At 43.0% G+C, this 21038-nt stretch overlaps 1 protein-coding gene across 9 annotated transcripts in view; it reads right to left on the reverse strand.

The window, feature by feature from the left end:
• L3MBTL3 (L3MBTL histone methyl-lysine binding protein 3) overlaps positions 1-15746 on the reverse strand; it is a 121154-nt gene extending 105408 nt beyond the window's left edge. For 4 of the 9 annotated variants that reach the window (XM_003121202.7, XM_021088410.2, XM_003121201.7 and 1 more), the window contains exons 1-2: positions 15663-15746; positions 12056-12129 (exon numbers count right to left, since the gene is read on the reverse strand). The gene's annotated coding sequence lies outside the window, so the exon portion shown is untranslated. Of the gene's footprint in view, positions 1-12055; positions 12130-13662; positions 13742-14274; positions 14351-14601; positions 14656-14861; positions 14884-15662 lie in introns of those variants that run through there. The other 5 variants (XM_021088399.2, XM_021088393.2, XM_021088404.2 and 2 more) reach the window with 5 other exon arrangements.
• Positions 15747-21038: the final 5292 nt, after the last annotated feature.

The following is a 21038-nucleotide window of genomic DNA, read 5'->3' on the forward strand; positions in this document are numbered from 1 at the left end:
AATCCCTGGATGCTCACACCTACCATGCACCAGGTGATGATGAAATTAATGCATTACATCAAAAATATCATATATCATATTTTTATAAGAATATAAAGATGCAGACCCTCTTATACGTTGATGGTGGTATTATTAATCAGGGGAAAAAAAAAAAAACACCTCTATGGAGATCCATTTTTAAGGATATATCCTTCTGGAGTACCCTGGTGGCTCAGAGGGTTAAGGATTCAACATCGTCCCTGCTCTGGTGTGCGTTCAGTCTCTGGCCCCGGAACATCCACATGCCTTGCAAGTGGGCAAAAAAGAAAAAAAAAAGAAGAAGAAAAAGAAAAAGAAAGAAAATATGCTCCCATTCAGCACTTCTACCTCTAGAAATTTATCCTATAGATATGTCTTAAAAATGTAAAAGGCGACTCAGGGACTGCAGGACTGTTTGTAATGCCAAAAACTTAGAAACGACCTAACTGCCCATCAATAAGGACAACTGTGGTACATCCACACTTTGGTATAAAATGCCACTATAGAAAACAATGAGGCAACTCTTTATATCCTGATAAAGAGCTCCAAGATATTATTAATCCTACTAATTTTATGCAAGTTATTCAAAAAAAAAAAAACTGTGTGCTACCACTGTGTAAAACAAATGGTGTATATATAAACATGTGTGTGGCTTACACACACACACACACACACACACACACACACAATCTCTGCCAGGATTTATCAGAAGCTCGTATCGTGGTATCTCCAGAAAGGGGCAACAACTGGCTGAAAGATAACCATGGGAAGGAAACTTCTCTCTGTGGCCCCTTCTGCACCTGTTGAATGTTTAAATGTGGGGGGGAGGGTTAGGAAAAAAATTTAATAAAAAGTGATTTTAAAATTCTATTTCATATTTATTTAAAATACTCTGTTATGAAAGGCACGTCTTCTTACGAAAATATTTAGCTTGTTGTTGATGCCAACAACTGAAGCTAGAGCCTAGAAGTCACTAAGGAAAATCAACTTCCCCAGAGCTGTGAGGTAATTTAACTAGCAGGTATTTAACTATACATGCGAATGGATCAGCTCCACACATGGATGAGAAGAGAAAGGGTGAGGCTCACGTCTCCACAACTCAGGTATCAAAACTGTACAGTAGATCCTTGGCGCTTACGGACTATTGATGGTTTTTACATTCCTGAGTGACAGCTGAAGTCTCTGGGACATTTAGTAACTTGCCATTTTGCAAAGACATGATTTTGAATCACACACACACACACACCATCAACTGAGGGGCCCCAGCCAAGGTCCAGGTGGGCTCTGAGTCAGTGTTCAGCGCTGCGGCCACCGTAAATACAGTGCTAAAGACTCTGCTTCTTGTTAAGAAATAAAACAAACAAAACTAACTGTTGGTTGATTCTAGTGTGGATGACAGAACGAGGGGAGTGTGGAAATGTTTATGAACGTCTTCGGTCCCAGCCGCAAAATAGAAGTTTCAGATAAATGAAAGACTGAAATGTCAAATGCAATGATGACTCAGACACATTGTGTGAACAAAACTACCAAATGCTCCTAAAGGAAATAAGTAGAAAAGACGTGTGAATTTGTTTCAATAAATGCTCCAGACAGTACAAAAATTGCTCATCAAGTGAGCTAAGTAGTTAAGGTCTAGAGAGATCATTTACATTTTTCAGTTACACGTTAGTAATTTGAAGGAGGAATTATGGGTTGACAATCATTTGTTTCAGGCTGAGGGCTGGGGGTCTTGGGATACATCTCCTCACTCATGTCAAGAAGTTACTCTATCTTATTTTGACTGGAGATACGCAGTCCTTCATAATCCTACCTTCATCTAATTCCTTCGCTCAAATCTGCCAGGAGAGGATAACACGGTGGCTCAGAGTGGGGGACAGAGACACCCGGGGCTGGCACTTCTACTGCACATTCAAGGTGAAGAGACTGCCTAGGACTCAGATGACGAGAAGATAACGGGTCCTCTGAACGCTAAGCAGCCCCAAAGAGTGGGCCTGGCCTAGAAACCAAAAGTCTGGATCTGCAGATAAGGTGAGAATTAAAGATTACTGAGAAAAACGTATGAACTGGAGTCTGGGTCAAGGCATTGTTTTCAAAATATCATTGTATTTAAAAGAACAGCTTGTTCATGTTCCCTGGGACCGGTTAAAGAGTTTTAATGGTTTTACATAACGTTGCTTTTTTAGAGTTCTATGTTATAGCTTTACGGTTAACAGGTGCATTTTTCAAAAATAAGTTACAGAGAGGACGTGGCCAAGAGTCGGGGGTAGTTGTAAAGTGAAGGGAGATGTTACCTCCAAGGGAGCATCTGAGAATCAGGTTCAAACTGTGGTTCAGAGAGATGATGGGACTGAGATATCCGTGCCTGCTGTCAATGGACTAAACCCACCGGGTGTTGGTCAGAGGGCAATATGTCTTTGGTAAAGAGCAAGTCAGGAAAGGCAACTCTACCATCACGACTGTGAGCCAATCCGAACGACAGCTATGAGAAGAGGGCAATAAGAAAGTCAACCTCCCTACAGGGATCCGATGCCTTGCTGCTAGGATCCCCACGTTAATACCAGCAAGTGAAGGTGGCTTTTAGTTTGCTTTGGAGAAATTGTCAATCACTAACCAAATGCTGTCTCTGGCACACTGTGACATTCTCAAAAAAGTCCTAAGCGTCATCGTTGGTAATATCATCTAAAAGGCCTCTGCCCACTGCTAAACACCTTATTAAAGCGGCAGAGAAAACTGCTTTCAGCCTCCCTATCCCCACCCACTCTGCTCCTTGTCACCCTTTCATAGATGCAAATCAAGTACTTCATGGATCATTCTCAAAACTTGCCACACTCTCACAAGTTCCTCTTTCCACCCGCTGCCCTTTCCCTAAACAAACCTTCCTTTCCTCCTCTTCAATTCACTTTCCAAAGCTGGACAATTACCTATTCTGTGAAGCCTCAATTTCCCCATCTGTAAAATATACAGAATAACAGCATATGTCTTCACTGGGCAATGGTGAGGATTAGATGAGATAAGCCAAGTGATACCTGAGCACAGTGCCTTTCCCATAGTAAGCAATCAATAAAATGTTAACTTTCTGTTATAATTACCTGGTTTAACTATTATTTGAGTTCATGAGAGTTGCTCAGTGACCATTAAAAAAAAAAAAATTAGGTAATGGCTTTTTCCCCTTTCTTTTCCCTTTATTTATTTTCTTTTTTGTTTTTGCTCTTTGGGGCCACATCTGCAGCACAGAGGTCCCCAGGTTAGGGGGTGAATAGGAGCCACAGCTGCCAACCTATGCCACAGCCATGCGGGATCCGAGCCACATCTGCAACCTACACCACAGCTCAAAGCAACACTGGCTCCTTAACCCACTGAGAGAGACCAGGGGTCGAACCCGTGTCCTCATGGATACCAGTCAGGTTCATGACCCACTGAGCCACAAGGGGAACTCCTTTCCCTTTACTTCAACAGCATCTCTTATGGTAAGCTACCTGTGTTCAAAGCACACTACATAAAAGTAGATGTTGTACTATTAATAACAAAAACCCCTCATATTTACATGGTTCCAGAGATGACTAGCTTTCCCCATAGAACAATACCTCTGAAGCAATGGAGGAGGATTTGCCACTTGGGGAGGGAGTTGGCCATGAAGGCTGGGCTCTCTTTGCCACACTGTGGACCAGGTTAAGGCATTTAAACAAGACTAGATGAAAGGCTACAGAGGTGTTTCCCCAAGTCTGCTCCTCAAAATACAGTTTTTTGGGCACCATTTACTCACATTCCAAGATACGAGTTTTGTGGCGAGAGATGTGCAAATCTCCCAGGGTTTCTGGAAGACGATGATGTGCAGCAGCAGCGGCGGTGGGAGCGGCAACCTATCCGGCACTGCCTCGGCCCAAGTTCCCACAGGCACTGAGCCTTAGGGCTCAGTAATCACTGTATAGGGAGTCCCATGGAGCTCCCTTTTTGGAAAATGCCGAGCTATGGAAAATCGATTCAAGAAATAACACGAGAGTAGGTGGTATTTTACCGGGTAGAATTTATTCATTTTCAAGTTAGAGTTAACTACAGAGATGCTACCTCCTGGTCGTGCTCCCCACCTGCATCTGCGTGTTGAGATTTTGTGGTGTCTGACACTGAGGAATGCCCTTAGGACCCGGAGGTCCAGGCTGATGAAAATGATCCTGAGAAAGACATGGCCTCTGCCTCCTAAGGTCCATCTACGGTTTTCTGATTTATCCTCCGATGGCCTCCTATTTACTTTCATGGCACCAGAGAGGTACAAGGCCTGTAACGGAAGAACTCACACACCCACAAATACAACGCCACAGAGGGGCAGTCAGACAAAGCCAGTAAGACTAATACATTCCAGGGATAGAGACCTACTGGAGTTGGAGGGTCTCTTCTATGCTTTGTCATTTTAAAGGATCTGACTAATGCCAGCTTTCTGACCCTCAGAGCCACCTCGTAAACCTACGACGAATTCTTAGCCTCATTTTACAGATGAGAAAAGATCACCCAACCAATAAACAGACGTTCACTTCCTAAGGCAGTGCCTCTCAACCTGTACCACAGTGCTCACAACACATTGTATTTTAGTCAAGAAAGAAGCCAATCTAATGTGAAGCTGAAAAGCACATCAGCCCAAGTGCCTGGGTTGAATGCTGGCTTCATGACTTACTAGCTGTATAATCTTAGGCAGGGTACCCAACCTCTCTCTTGAAGAGCCTTAGCTCCTCCATCTGAAAAATGGAATAGGAATAGCTACTTCACAGAGATAAATTTTTTAAAATTATGCATGTTAAAGGGCTTGGTAGTTTGTGGACCCTTAGTCCACAATAGCTACAGTTATTTTGAAGAAAAGAAACAAGCTGCTCTCCAGTGTCCATGTTCCCTCCAAACATGGGTTTACCAGATGTCTAAAGCTTCCCAAGACAGAGGAAGGAATGATAACTGTGCAAAAGCCAATGCCTCTGCAACACAAAGTCATACGTGATTTCTCAGGAGTCCAGACGGTGGAGAAAAGTCAGGATTAAGACCTGTGGTAGAACTCTGGGATTTCAGGGACAAGTAAAATTTCAAAATGAATTTGGGAAACTGATGTAAGGGCAATAACCATGACATTTTTCCAAGCTCTTATGAAGAAAAGAACATTTTAACAATGAGAAAAGCATGAAGGACATAATCTCTGAACAAAGACCCATGACTAAGCCATTGGCAACCTTTCTGTGACACTTTTGCTGAGGAAGCATAAAAACTTCCTTACATACCAACTGTGGGGTTCTAGGACTTGCTTTCAAGAAAGCTAGTACAGAGGCAAAGAGAAAGCACCATGGGAGATCAGAACAAGAGGGCAGGAGGAAAAGAAGATATAAAAGCTATGGACCCTTTCCAAAGGGGACTCAGGTGATACTAGTGAGAGTCTTTTTTGTACAAGTATTGGAATATATGTTTGTAAGATGCCAAGAAAAGGGGGGCTGGGAAGACAGAATCTGTACCCCAATTATAATACATATTACATCATACCATGATCATTTACTTACCGAGGTTTTAGAGGAAAGAGACCTTCAGTTAATCATTCCATTATACTGTGTGGATATCCACACTAGGTATCAATAAAATTTATCAAGTGAGTGAGTAAAAGAGAAAGGGGAAAACCTAACAGATTAGTTGTGGGCACGGACTGGAAAAAAGGGAAGTCAGAAAAAGATCTGCATCTGTCCATCTATCTCATCTTCTCTAGTGAAAATTCTAACGAGGAGGCTGCTAAGTATTTATTTACCTCCTTGGCAGAAGCGTAACATTCCCACTCCAGGAAACCCTCCTTATTTAAGTGTCAGTGAAGAACACATCAAAAGAAGTTAAATTCAAACCTCTTCAACAGGCTTATTCAATAAGGATAAGAGAAAAATCTAAACTCACACTTGAAGCATCTCTCAACAAACACATATTGCTACAAAGAAAAATTTTCCTTTCAAATCAAGCATGACAGATACCAGCTTTGATATTCTACTCACTCTCCCCGATAGGAACTCTGAATCACACACAGCCTGGAATTGAGATCTGTTGTGGACTGATGTGAAATTTTGCCCCGAGGGCTCAAGTGCCTAGATTTTAGGCAGGTAGAACTCTAGATCACTTCATTGTGAGAACCGAAATCTCTGTAGCATCAAGACCAAATCCTTGAGAGTCTGCTTCTTATGCCCACATCTATGCTTCTAAAGTAGATGCCTGAGTGGCAACTAATCTCTGCTTCCTTCAAATATGAAGTAATTAGGGCAGTTCCCTCGTACTGATTTTTTTTTTCCAAAAACACCTCCCTGCACCGTCCCCGTATCTACTGGTCATATTTCAATGAGAACGACCCTATTTATATATAGCGATGGTTTCTCTGATTTGCTACCTTTTCTGCCATGGAGACTACACACAAAGGGGTAGTCACTGAAGGCGACCTTTATAAGATCTCAACTTCCTGCCCTTCCGTTTGTTACTGTAAGAAGGATGAATTATTTGAGATTCTGTGGCCTAACCTACTTACTTCCTCTGAAGGAGGAACAGAAAACGAAAAATGCCTTTCAAGAAAAAAAAAAATGTACATAGAAAATGAAAACTGACATTAACAGGCTTATGGCATATTTAATATATTTTCTTCAAATGCTTTTATTTGAAGTTCATTTTCAATGTAGAGACTATAAGATATCTCAATTTGAGGGAGAAATATCCTTAAAAGTGCTATCCTGTCATCAACATACTACACTAGTAGGGTAATAATAGAAATTTTACAACCATCGCAGGGATTCAAGGGCATAAAAAGAGCAAGAACCCGTCTCACACAAGATATTTCCACGCTTATGCAAAATATGCATGAACTTAAAAAAGAAAACTAAAAGTAGTATCTTGTTCTTTTTTCTTATTTCACTTCATAATTTTTAAACTCTAAAAGCAGTATCTTCTTTGTTTTTATTCTGCTTCATATTTTTATAGAACATAAAGCTAAAATTAAAAGATTTACACTTGATTTCACTTTTGCATATAATGAATTAGATTTGACCAGATTTTATTTCTCTCACAGAAGTCATGTCTACAGGCTTCTCTTAATAACCATTTATAGCTAAACTCCTTATCAATAGATTGAACAGCCGAGGCCTCAAAGCTGCCAAGTAAGACCACAAAGCAACGGGGTGAAATTATTTTAGTCATTTAACAATGAGATGAGAGATTTCAATCTGGAGTTCAGGGTTTAATCAGTGTTAACGGGTGGGGGAGAAACAATCAACTGATTTGATTATTGTAACTCAAAGTGTTCTTGTAACTGAACTAGTTTAATTCTATAAAATTTATACATAAAATAAAACTATGCATTGCTGTGGCTCTGGTGTAGGCTGGCAGCGACAGCTCCTATTTGACCCCTAGCCTGGGAACCTTCATATGCCGAGGGAGCGGCCCAAGAAAATGTCAAAAATACAAAAATGCAAAAAAAAAAAAAAAAGTCCAATCTTGAAAAGGTCTGGCACACAGTAGGTGTTCAAAAAATGTAATGGATGATAGAGTTTCAAGACAGGAGAAACAATTCATTACCCCTCTAATCAATGAACATGACAGCATCCTCTAAGTCAGACTAAAACTCTGCTTAATGGACCTTAACTTGGATAAGAGAAATATTATATGACTCCCAATGCAATCCAGAACCACCCAATGAATCAGACTCTTCACTTCATTTTGTAAACGCATCTACTCTTCTGGCTAAAGAGTATAACATTGGTAATTATAGCATTTTGGTGAATACATTATTAGTCACAGTCCCTGTTATCTTTCTAAAACTTTGATTCCAACACTCTACATTCACTCCTCCCTGCCCCAGCTTCTCACCACCATTAACTCTCTCCCACAGTTTAATTTTCTTCTTTTGTAATTAGAATAAATTCCATCATGTTTTGAGTTCACAAAACAGTAAAATCTGGTCCCATTCTTTTATTGATGATTCAAGGATTGATTTACATTTTTGATAACAAACCCTACTGCCTTATCAGGTCTCTTCCTACCAAAAAAAAAAAAAAAAAAAAAAAAAAAAAAGTGAAGCCTTTATATAGATCAACCTTGTGTTCCCAAACCTAATCTAAATAAAGTTTTGTTAACAGTTGGTGATCATTTCATGAGCTAGGCCAAGGTCTTCTTTTCAGCAGAACTCAGCATTTTCCCCACTCCTCATTTAAAAAAAGGAAATAAAAAAAAGGAGAGTGTGTTTCATCCCATCTTTTTTTCCTACACCTGTTTGCTACCGCTGGTCTCGGTGAACCAACGTATCAGGGCAAATATATTAATTTGGAAAAGCACTTTCTTAAAAACATTCTAAGAATTACTACTTTGAAAATTAGAAAGTTAAAGACCTAACAAAGCAAAAGCCAGTGGCATTTTCCCTGGCCCGACCCCTTCCAAACTGCATGATATGCACTTAGACAAGTTACTAAGTATCTCTGAGCACCAGTTTGCTCTGAAAGAGAAATAATAATACCAAATGCTCAAGGTCAGTAAAGTATTAGAGATAACACTCAATGTGCCTAGAACAGTACCTGGGTACACAGAGGGCACTCAGCAAGTCCGTGCTAGATAAGTCAGTGAATGAATGAATATAAAGTTTGTAGCTTAATGCTTGATGCTCAGTATACAATTACATGGAACACATATCAATACTTCACAATGTTTTGCAGAGGACAGCCACCTCCCAGGTTCCCACCTTAGGAATACATGTAATACCCCATCCAGCAGTACCACCACAGGACTTACTGCATTTACCTCTCTCTTACACTAGCACGAAACCATGGCTTTGTTTTGGTAATTCCACTGCATGTGTGTAGCTTATCTCCTCAACTAGATTATGCTCACACTGAGGCCAAAGAGTGTTGCTGTCTTTGTAGTCCAAACAATTTCCAAGTATTCATTTTGTGGAACACTTCCCAACAGGGACTGACCCAAAATAGATAATAGACATTTGTTGACTAGCACAGAACACTGACTTGACAGAAAGAATAATGAAAAGAAAGTGTTTTAGTATTACACATAATATACATATAATTCTTCCAATCACTATCCAAGTCATTAACTATAAGTCTACTTCTGAGCAAGAAACTAAAGCTCTTCAGGAGGCCCTGCATCCGGGATCAGGCAACTTTACCCCAGGTCCTCTCAAAAGTCCTTGTTCTTTCCTTCAAAACACTGTCTCCTAAATAAGGATTTCTTAAAGGCCTTTTTCAATTTGACTTCATAAATCACACTCCTAGGATAAGCGTGTAGGGAACTCCTCGAGGGCAAGGACCTAGTCTTTTATTGTTCATACCATAAGAGCAGAAATAAAAACCAGTTAACTAGCAGAAACCTTGCTAGAGGGGTTACTCAGAGGACCCATGCTGGAGACCCCAAGTGTACCCTTGTCCGCACCACATAAGGCCGCTTCTTTTGAAAATCTCCCATCCTAACTGTATCTATTACAATTAGCCTTGGTTGGCATGGGTATTTCTTAGAAATAAACTCCCAAACAAAAAACCAACCAGTGGAATTATTCAAGAACCAACCTTCAACTACACAGGGACTAATTAAATAGGACAAAATATTTCTTCTTGCTTTCACCATTGCGTTCTTGGGTTCTGGGTTCTTAGAATAGTGACTGGATAATTTAAAAGAGAAGAGAGAGAAACTAAACGTTGTCAGAGTTTGTCAATTTCAGTATGATCAAACTGAAAATAATGATGGAGCATACTTATGATTTGTTTTCTATCTAGATAATAGATAGTTGATTAGAGTTAGAATGAAGCAGCAGGGATCTAGAAAATATGAGCGGGGGTGGGGGGAAAGCCCTCCAGGGACTTCCCCCAAATCCACAGTCCTGTACAGGACCTATTTTCTGGCCCCTATAGTTTAAATTCTTAATACTCCAGTTACCTATTTTCTCATCTTCATTTCCCAGCAGACTCATGCAACTGAAAAATTAATTACAGCACACAAATTCCCCTCACATCAACGCTTCTACTTTCATCACCCTACCATTCCCACAGTTTGGCATCATTTTATATTTAAGTATTTATTTCATCCACTCCTACCTATAAATGACTAGTTTGGGATAAATAAATTTCAGTTTGTATTAAACACCATGTTAAAACATGGTCCCTTCTCTCTAGAAGCCAAAGCTATAAAAGATAAACTACTTTTTTCCTAAAGAAAAAAAATCTCCCCTGGAAGTATTGTGACAAGTCCACATAATACGTACATCAAAAATCAAACTAATAGTTTTAGAAAGGAATTAAATCACTCATTTCAGCTGACAACCTACCTTCTGCCCTCTTCATAAAACCCTGCTAAGGTAAAATGGTACTACTGACTCCCAGACATGTGAATAATTCTTCACGGTTCTCAAAACCTATTTTACTAGATCCTTCCAGCAAAGAAACTAAGGTAAGCATTGCTGCTCCCATTTTCCAGGTGGGGAAATCTAGGCTGAAAGAGTTAAAAGGACTTACACAAGGTGATACATTTAGTGGTTAAACTGTTTTCGGATTCCTATTCTAGCATTCCCTCTATAATCATAACGATTTCCCAAATGAGGAAAAATAATCACTGTTTTCCACTCCACACCTAAACAGGAGCATCACCATATTAGCAAACGCAATTGACTCTATCTGAACTCAACTTCTACCTGCGAGATCTTCTTGCAGCTATTCTTGCCCCCTCGTCGCTGCGGGCATCAACTATACAGACCACGATTATTTACTTTGCTAGTTACACTACTCAAGATGACCCACAAGCCGAAAATGACAATACATTCCTATTAACAATCATTTTTATGTTGGTATTTATTCAGCGTTGACATCTAGACCACACCTATCCTATACGGTGGCCTAATGAGAACCATTTAGTCCTGCTGATTTATTTTCTTTTTGCTTTTGCCAAACAAATATTAGAAACTTTTTATATACTTAAGACAGAAAAGGAAAATGAAAAGAAGCAGAAAAAGGGAAAGATTAAAAAAAAAGAAAGAAAAGAAAGAAGAGGTATAAATAGAAAAGCTAGAGTAGCACAAATGTACTTTGATGGTCTACCCAGAGAGAGTTCCCCTTTGCATGAGAATGATCTCTGTCCTAAATATAAGCCCGGGATCATGGAGACAAACTAGCACCCTCCAAAATTATCAGAACGATCTTACTGCACAAGAGCTGTATTCCCCATGGAGACATGCTTAAAAGCTGACAAATTTATGCCAACACACTGGAAACTCTCTAAAACCCTGTATGACATGATATTTGGCACAAGTCAGTCCATGCTGGATTTGTACCATAGAAAATAAGTTACTTAAATACCCCCCCAATACCTTGTAAATTTCACCTACAAAATTTTTTCAAGTTCCAGAATCTTCCACATCACTGTGTACCTACACAACACATATTGATTTATAATTGCTTCTAGTTTTCCCACTTTCTCAATTCCAAAGAATAAAACAATTTACTTTCAGGAGACAACAGGTCCAACTAGTGCAACTGGAGTGTGAATTAAGAATTTAGTTAAGGAGTTCCCCCTCCTGGTGCAGCAGAAACGAATCCCACTAGGAACCAGGTTTCGGGTTAGATCCCTGGCCTCGCTCAGTGGGTTAAGGATCTGGTGTTGCCGTGAGTTGTGGTGTAGGTCACAGACACAGCTTGGATTGGGCGTTGCTGTGGCTGTGGTGTAGGCCGGTGGCTACAGTACCAATTAGACCCCTAACCTGGGAACCTCCACATGCCACTGGTGTGGCCCTAAAAAAAAAAAAAAAAAAAGAAGAAAGAAATTAGTTAAAAGAGAGAGAGAAAAAAAAGCCAATCCAAAGATTATCCAAAACAAATCTCTTAACTTTTCCTAATGTTTTTTATTTGAGCCTCACTCGCACCTAGTTTCTGCATTCAAAGCAGCCCTCACAAAATGATGTTTTTCTGCCAATCTTGTTCCACACTCTCCTTCCTGATCCACAAGTGCAGTCTTTAACATGTGCAAGTATATCAAGCAATTTGTTTCAACATGCAACTCTTACCTAGTGGCGATGAAGAAATAATTGTCTGATGGTCTTTATGACTGTCATCCACCCTTAAGGCTTCTCCTGGAGGTCTAGCAGTGATTCAAAGAGAGAAAAAGTTACCTCGAGGATTGTCATTAAAAAAAGAAGCCTCTGAGCCCACAATTAAGAAGTTTATATTTTGAATCTCTGACTCACTACCTAAGCTCATACATTATCACTCAGTATATTACAAAAAAATAAACTAGTTCTAAAAGAGGTTAAATAGATTTTTGTCATTTATTTCACTGCCCTACCCTAAATTCCCCCACTGAAGTTCCTGTGATTATAGGACAAGCTACTATATGAAAGTTACAGGGATCATTTAATTCAACTTTAATTTCTCTCATTGCCTTTATCCTTAAAATTAAAGTTAGGGTACAGAACACACACTGGCTGGCAAAAGAACAGATACTATGTTAGCAGGTTTTGTCCACACACGTGTTTAAATCACAAATTATACAAAGTATTCAGAAATACTGTCTTAACCCAGTGAAACAAAATTATACTCTTAGAACTACAAGGGGCCATTTATTTTATGACTATATATAACTGTATGGTTAAGAAACTAAATACCAGCCTTAAAGTATATTTATTAGGGAATAAAATGATCAACTCCTGTAATAGGCAAATTTCATCCAAAGGTCTTTTTTCACTTTTCCGAAGTTTAAACACATACAGCACTTTGTATTTTTATTAACATTCAACTGAAATCATCCGCTGTGACTCCTAATTAAAGGTTGATCAAATGCACAAACAACGATAAATAAACTATTGTTTCTAATCCAGAGTGACCAATCCCAAATCTTAGAATAAAAGCAACGTGTATTTCCCACAGAGTTAATGAGGGATGGAAGTTAGAGGGTCTGGGTCCTCAGATTTCATTTGCTCTGCGATTTACTAAACCTCCTATTTCTGATTAGCATCCTTTCATACAACATCTGGCGGCTCGCTCAGGTCGTCTAATTACTTCCACGTCTGAACGGACTACGTAGCTAAAAGTAAAGGCCAAAGTTTGCTCTCGGCCTTCCGAACTTAAAGATGCGTTCAACCACTAGAGGTCTCCCCTTGGCCAGTTTTGTACGTTCGCTATTTTGCTGCACTTGAAACTTTCCGGAGAAATGCTCTACTCGAGTCAGTGTTTTTCTAAAAACTTGCGCAAAAATCCACGCGACCGAGCTCGCCAGTACAGAGGCTCTCGGGCTCCCCACACTAATAAAGCTATTCCAAACAACGCTCTAGGAAAACCAAAATTAAAATTCGACGCACTCGTCCCAGCCTCTCCCCCCGCCCCATTCTTATTTCTCATCTCAGTTTCTCTTAACTTAGAGCAATCAAAAATCTATTTTTGTTTCTTAGGCACTCTGAATGAGCTCTAATGCATTTTTCCGGCGGTAGACCCGAGGTGGTAAAGGAGCGGGCCGAGGGATGCAGGGAGGGGGAAGGGCCGTGCTCACAGCGCCCGAGGAAGTTGCATAAGGAAAGAGACTCCGTTTTTTGGGTCCCCTCAAAAAAATCGGCGGGGAGGGGGAGGAAAAGGAAGCGGGGAGGGGGGGAGGTAGGAGGGAAACCGAAGCGACGTTTACCTTCGTCTCCCCGTGGAAGGGTGGGGTAAGAGCCGCGGTCTCCGCGACCCCGAAGGGCGGTTCCTTACCCCCACCTCTCTCCGAGCGCAGACGGACAAACAGATACCCCCACCCCTTCGCGGGGAAGGCGGGGAGGAAACTGCCCGGTTTTAAACTTTCTCTCACGGTCGCGCTAGGGCCGGGCTTTGACCAGAAGGGGTGGGGGAGACCGGAGGGCCCTTTTCTTTCAAGGTAATTAAAGTTTTACCACCAGCACAAAAGTTGCGCCCTCCCCCCGCCCGTGCCACCGTGCCCCCCTCCCCCGCGCCCAGGGCTCACAAGTTTTCCTCCCTCTCCACCCCCCACCAGCTCGCGGGGCGCGCGGCGGATGCCTCGGCTCCTGCGCTTCCCGATCCCCACCCCCGCCGGCCTCTACTTCCCCCCGCCCGGCCGCCGCGGCGCGAGGACGGCCCGCCGGGCCCAGGACGCTAGTGTGCAAAACCCATTATTCCGGAATGGCACACGCACGCGGCGCGAGGCGGGCGGCGGCCCCGCCTCGGACCCCTCTTTGCCTCCCCAGTATAAGGACGGCGTAAACAAGTTGCAGGAAAAGCAGCCCCGCGCCTTCACCACCTCCGCCCGCCGCCCCGGCGCGGCTGCCGCCGCCGCCGCCGCCGCCCGCCGCTACCGCCGCCGCGGCCGCCGCCTCCCGACACACGCCCGCGCCCGCACCCGGGCCGGCGCTGCGCGGCACGGCGCGGGGCGAACGCCGCGACGGCGCGGGCTCCCGGCCCGGCCCGCGGCCCGCGCCCTCCTCGGCGCGGACGGCCGCGGCGGGCCCGCGCCGCCTCGCTTCCCGAAGCACTTTCCTGCCTCGGGCAGAAATAAACCGGAGGGTTTATTTTTGTGCAACTTTCCCAAAATGGCGGAAATTGGAGCTGATCTATATGAAATTCTCACACAGTCGGTCGGGAAGGGGGAGGCGGCGAGGAAGAAAACGCAAACTCTCGGCCGCCGAGCCCGCCGCGGGTCCGTGAGTGTGTGCGTGCGTGTGAGTGTGCGTGTGCGCGGTGGGAGTCGGGGAGGCCTTTCCGCCGCGCACACACACACACAGCACACGCCGGGGAGACGCGCCTGCACATTCAACCAGTCCATTCTCCGCAGCCAGAGCGGGGAGAAAGTGGCCCGGCCTCTTTTCCCACTGCCTCGGTCTCCCGTACTTGTACTTCTCGCGCTCGCTCGCCCGCTCTCCGGTGCGCGCCCGGCACAAAGGCCACACGGGCGGAGGGGGCCGCAGGGGCGGCGCGCGGGGCTCGCGCCTCCCGCCGCACCGATCCGCGGCCCCGGCCGCCCCCGCGCTCCCCCCACCCCCGGCAGCGCCCCCCGCCTGGGCCGCCGCGCTCGCCGCCCGGGCTGCGGCTCCGCGGCGCCCACTCGGGCACGCACCCCGGCGGAGCCCGGCGCCGCCGCGCTCCCCCACCCCGCGCCCGGTGTCATGAAAGCGACCAAAGTGACAAGCTCGGGGGGCGCGGGGGAGGGGGCCCACACGCATCCCGCCGCCTGCGCGCGGGCGAGAGCCCGACGCGGCCGCCTCGCCCCGGCTCCCTTCCGCACGGCCCCCCACACCCTTCCCCGTGTGCGCGCAAAGGAAAAAATACAAGTCTCTCCTCCCCCCATTTTTTCCTTTCTCTTTTCTCTCTCTTTTGTTCCTCTTTCACACTCGCACTCACTACTTAAGAGTGAGATGCCCAGAGACTCCCCCTCCAGCCGTTTCCGAGTCACTTGCCCACTTTTTTCCCCGGGATTAAGTTTTCTCCTCTTTCCCAGAGGCGCAGAGAAGTGGGGGAGAAACCCCTTCTGTCCTTTCCCCTCCCCTGATCTGTTTCACAAGACGAGGGTGCGCTTCCTTCTCTCTATAGGTCTCTTAACTTTCATCCTCCCCCAGAAAAATAAATGAATGGCTTTTGCACGGACAAATCTTCATATTAATTAGAGATTAGATCCGATCAACCGCTTCTTACCCCCAAATTTTCTCTTTTTTTTTTCTCCGTCTCACGAGTAGTCCTGACAAATGGTCCAGGGCTGCGGGCGCAGTGCGCATGTGCGCGTAGAGTCAGGGCTGGGGAGAGGGGGAAACTGCGCTGGTGCCTGTGCCGCCGCCGCCGCCGCTGCCGGGGAGGCTCGCTCTGGCTTCCCTGTTAATGCTGCTGCGCCTTCGCCACTGGAAAGCAGCAATAAAGCCGGTTGGCAAATGCAGCAGCCCGCAGATACTGTTTCAGGTGCATCTTTTCAATATCCTTGTCACCGGCTCAGGGCTGGTTCAAGAACAATCAAAACAAATATGAAAGACTGCTAAGATTATAGATTTCTTTGTCTATTTTTCACTTTACTTTTTTAAAAAGGCATTTCTCTGAGCAGCTAATCCACCATGTACTGTTAAACGTCTGCTTTCAGCCATTCAAGAGTGGGCCACAGCCTTATACAAACACAACCCAAAAAGGCTAAACGCGTGCTACAGGTCATGAAAAATAAGAAATAAAGTTTTAAGCTTCTAGGCTATAGAACCTCCCCCCTCTTTGAGGACTGGAAGAATGCGTTATAAAGTGTGCATATAAAACTTGCGCGTGCCTTGCGTTTCCTAAGTGTTGGTCTTTATTGACAGCTTAAACATGTTAGGCCTCGGTTGTGAAATATGTTGGGATTCGTATGTCAACTTGGAAATCAGTGTTAAAGTCCCTTGACAATAAGCAGGTCGGCCGTGGACTACCCTCTGAACGTATTCAGTCAAGATGGCTGAGCAGTCCTAAACAGCAAAACCTGCTTTGTTAAGGCATCAAAACTAATCAAGCAAGAGTATTGTATTTCTGTATTGACAGCTTTCCACTTATTGACTGCAGGCTTCTTTTTTGGGCAGTTCACCATGCTCCTTTTCTACTAGATGCAAGTACTTAGAAAATAATTCAAGAAATTGAAGTTGTAATAAATATGTTTACCTTCATAACAGAGTTTGCGAGAAAAAAAAAAAGTAGCACTCATAATTTCAGAAATGGTGGAAGCAAGTCTTACATTTCACAGGAGTGGGGAGACAAAGTAAGGCCCCACTACTCAGAGTGGAGTATTTAGTTTGTATCTAATAAAGGGTAAAGGAGGCCCTTTTCCGAAATTGCTGCCTGAGGTCTAGAATTTAAATATATCACAGATGGAAATTCTGCTTTAAAAAATCCTTCCTCAAAATGTAAGTAATAATATTCTTGATTGAATTTTTTCACTTAAGGAATGTTCCTTGAACCAGTTTCAGAAAATAAACTGTTAAATTCTTTCCTTAGGACCATGAAATTACCCTAGAGAAGCAGACCACCCGACTATGTCGTGTGTTGGTACAGTGACCGAATTCTCCAAACCAAAAACCAGGACATAGGGCTTGACATGTACTCAAGACAAAGAAACGAACTCTGTGAAGCTGAAATGAGTTTATAGAGTATGCTTCATTTGTTGGGCAACCAGTGGTTTAAGGGTGCAAAGTGGGAAGGCTGGGTTAGTGAGAGCTATAGGTAATCTCATTGATTTCACCTACCACATCCAACCTTTTTCGAGCTGCTCCCAAACAGTTTAATTAACTGATCTGAATTTTAGCTTCTCTCCTTTCCTCCCTAGCCCTTGAATTATAAGCAGTGAAATGGCCAAAGGCATTGTTACCAGGAGCTATGTGCAAAACTAAGACTTTACCCCCAAAGAAAATAACATTACTTTTAGATTCCTCTTTCTAAAAATCCATTTTAGATGTGTTCTCTCTAGATAATTTATGGATGATATTTCTATTTCATATATATTTTTGGGGATGTTGGTTCCACAGTCTGTAAACTTAAAATCAAGGCCTACCTTGTGCTAATCATGCTACAAGGTGTTAGGGATAAACAGATGATCAAAACTAGGCCAAGAGATGGAGTTCCCATCGTGGTTCAGCGCATTAAGAACCCTACTAGTATTCATGAGGTTGTGGGTTCAATCCCGGGCCTTGCTCAGTGGGTTAAGGATCCAGTGTTGCTGTAAGCTGCCGCATAGTTTGCAGAAGCAGCTGGACATAGGGCAGCTCAGATGGATCCGGCGTGGCTGTGGCTGTGGCGTAGGCTGGCAGCTGCAGCTCTGATTCAACTCCTTGCCTGGGAACTTCATATGCCACAGGTGCACCCCAAAAAAGAAAAAATATGAGGCCACAGAATTCAATCGGGCAAAACAGACAGCCTAATGAACTTGCTTCACCTTGCAGTGGAAGTTGTACTTGGGGTATGAAAGGAAGTACAATTGAGAAGCATCTATTGCAGTAAGGGAAGGCTTTCCAGAAAAGGTGGTAACTAAGCTGATTCCTGAGGGACAAGTGTGCAGTGTCTCCTTTTTCTCTGGGAAGGTGATCCAATCAGAGAAACCCTGAGTAAAGCTCCAGAGGTTTGGAGAGTAAGGTTTGCCTTGTACCTACTCACATATCGAGGTTCACTAACAAAATAAGGATAAGCTGGAGTTCCTTGGTGGCCTAGGGGATTAAGGATCCAGTGTTGTCACTGCTGTGGCTTGGGTCACTGCTGTGACACAGGTTCAGTCCCTGGCCTGGGAACTTCTACATGCCATAGGCATGCCCAAAAGAATAAAAAAATAAAAAATAAGGATGAGTTGGGGATCTCTACAATACATTGCCTTTGTGCCACAGAGGTCATCAGTAAAACCTCAAAGATTGAACACAAGTTGTTCCCAAGATGTGGTTCCAGATGGGAAATATTTTGAAGGCACTCATGGGTAAGATTTTTCTACCAAGAATCCACTGGTGCCATTTCTGAGACAAAGGCAGAATATGATATTAGAATTTAGATAACATTCCATTATTCTTTATATAAACTGGTAGTATTTACAGGACCTTTCTCCATCTGTTCCTAAATGGTAATATGCCAATAGAAGCTTTTTGTCTTTCTTCCCCCTTTCACTATTCAGTCACTGGTTAATAATTCATGATGAATCCCTTCTTTCCAGCATCCCTTAATCTCATCATTCTCCACCACTCTCCCCCCTTTCTATCCCACCCTGCTCTACCCTATCAAATGTATATACCTAATCCATCCTTAGACCAGATCGATAACTTTCCTGACATCCCAGACTAAAGTATTAACCATTCCTTTACCTTTGTTGTATTTATTTATTTATACCCCACATGACTTCAGGTTACTCCATTCCTACACATTCTGAAGCTAAAGCCATTTTACATGGAAAAGGTTTTAAACAAATCACTGTACGCACTCTTCGGATACACTTTGAGGCTTCATCACCTCCTGGATGAAGGTCATTCAAAACCTCTCTGACTGTACTCCATCCTGTAACCTCCACTCTGTGTGAATTCAATTTAGCAACCTACACTCCCTTTTCCTAACACTAAGCTTGTTCTGCACTGTTAGGACATCCTCCTCCATCCTGGAACAATTCAAGGACACCCTCCTCCACCAGCCGGCCACGCACAGATTGTAAGTGACCAGGAGTGAAGTCCAAGAGATTTTCATTGTAATGCAGTGCTGCCACCACCACTGGGAACCAGGAGGCGGGTCACTTGATGTTTCAGCGTTTGAATTCTCTCACTAGTTACACACAAAAAACAGAGTAGTAATGGACTGCTAAGACCTCTTTGAAAGCCATGTCCCTTTCCATCCTTCCGTGTACATAACAGCAACACTGTTTTAGTACAAATAATATGGAACCAAGAAAAGAATTTTAAGTAAGGAGTGAAAAAAATCCATCCATTTGCCAGGTAACAGAATGTTATCAGTTTAGAGCTCATTCCGTTGGTTTAAACCTGATACTAATGAGATGAAGGTCATGGGTTCCATTCCCTAATGGCCAGCTAGCTTTGATCTGTTTCATAGCCACAAGCTGCTTTCCTAACCCCAGTTTCCCATGTTGTAATGTGTGCTATTGGTCACAAGTCTTAAGGTGAAATTGAATCTTTCCATAGAAATTTTCTAAAATGAACAATACTACATATTATCTTACTTTTAAGTGTGAGTCAAGTTATTGAATTGTTTAGTCTACACCATTGTGTGTTCCATGTTTTTCCAAGTATAAAAATGACATTGATTTGGCCAAGATTCTTATTATTGATATTTATTTACAAGGGCTGAGTTTGATTTTCTTATTAGTGTTCTAGATACTACTAAAATGTTCATATAGTTCTCAAATTTGAATTCTGGTTATCTTTCTTCTGTCATAGCTGTATACATTCTTAGCACAGGGCTTAGGATAGAGAAATGTAATTGAAATGTTGAGGATGAAAGAAAAAGGATATATTAGTCATCAGGTAAAGAGAGGATTATAATGTATATCACATTCTCAACATTTTAAGGAAATTAATATATAAAGAACTTATGGATAGATGTGATATGTGTAATTTTGTTTAGATGCCACGGTATCTAAGATAGCTAAGATAACTTCTATCATAAGATAGAAATATGACAGACATATTCAAAAGAGTGGAATAATATGGGACTATAGATGGACTTCTAAATTATATGGAAAAGATAGTAGTTTATAATTTTCCATAACACACTCACTTAAAGCCTAAGTCCAAAAGCGTTATAACTAAAGAGTATTAGGGGGACAAGCCAGACTTCAGAACATGTCTGTGAAAATAGCCCCTGATACACTTAGAGCCTGGTTCTAGAATGTTCTTTCCACTTGACCTGGTCTCCAGGCCCTAGCTGATTGGTTCAGGAGTGGGCATTCAATCCAAGGACTGAATCAAGTAGGGGGAGCCAATGAGTCAGCAGAGAGTGCTTCCCCATATGAAGAGAAGTGACGAAATGGACCAGTCTATTCCCATGCTTGGCCATGTGAGCTGGAAATACTGGAGATAAAATTACAAAACTAAATGATTCACGGAGAGAAAAAGGTACAGTGCAGATACATTAGCTGTTAGGCATAGCAAATATGCATAAGTAGAAACCATAAGGTAGAGCCGAGCGGAAGTTAAGCCAGCCAGATGAAGATGTCAGAGCTGCCCTGGGCTCTGCATGACCTTCTATCCCCAAATGTCATTCTAGTCTTGGACAGGCTTGGCTGCTCTGGGTTACCCTGAAGATCACCCGCATAGCTAGAATCTCTGTCTTCAGTAGTTTCACACATTGATTCCCCATCCCTTATGGAAAATTGAGTTGTTTTTTGAATTGAGTAGATAAACATAGCAATGGGTATGACTTGGTTTTTCGAGCCTTACAGATTTAAAGGGGACCAAGTCAAAAGTCAGTTCAGTCAGCCCAGTACCCAGTCACTTCGTTCCCATTAGGGGAACACACAGGCCAGACAGTGAGGCTCAAATCCCAAGTCCACGACTTGCTAATGTGTGATCTTGGGCAAGTTGCTAAACC

Source organism: Sus scrofa, chromosome 1 (genome assembly GCF_054392235.1).
Source record: "Sus scrofa isolate SSC_HxYL_T2T_F1_AM1 chromosome 1, Sscrofa_HxYL_maternal_Yorkshire_Landrace_v2.0, whole genome shotgun sequence".
NCBI lineage: Eukaryota > Metazoa > Chordata > Mammalia > Artiodactyla > Suidae > Sus > Sus scrofa.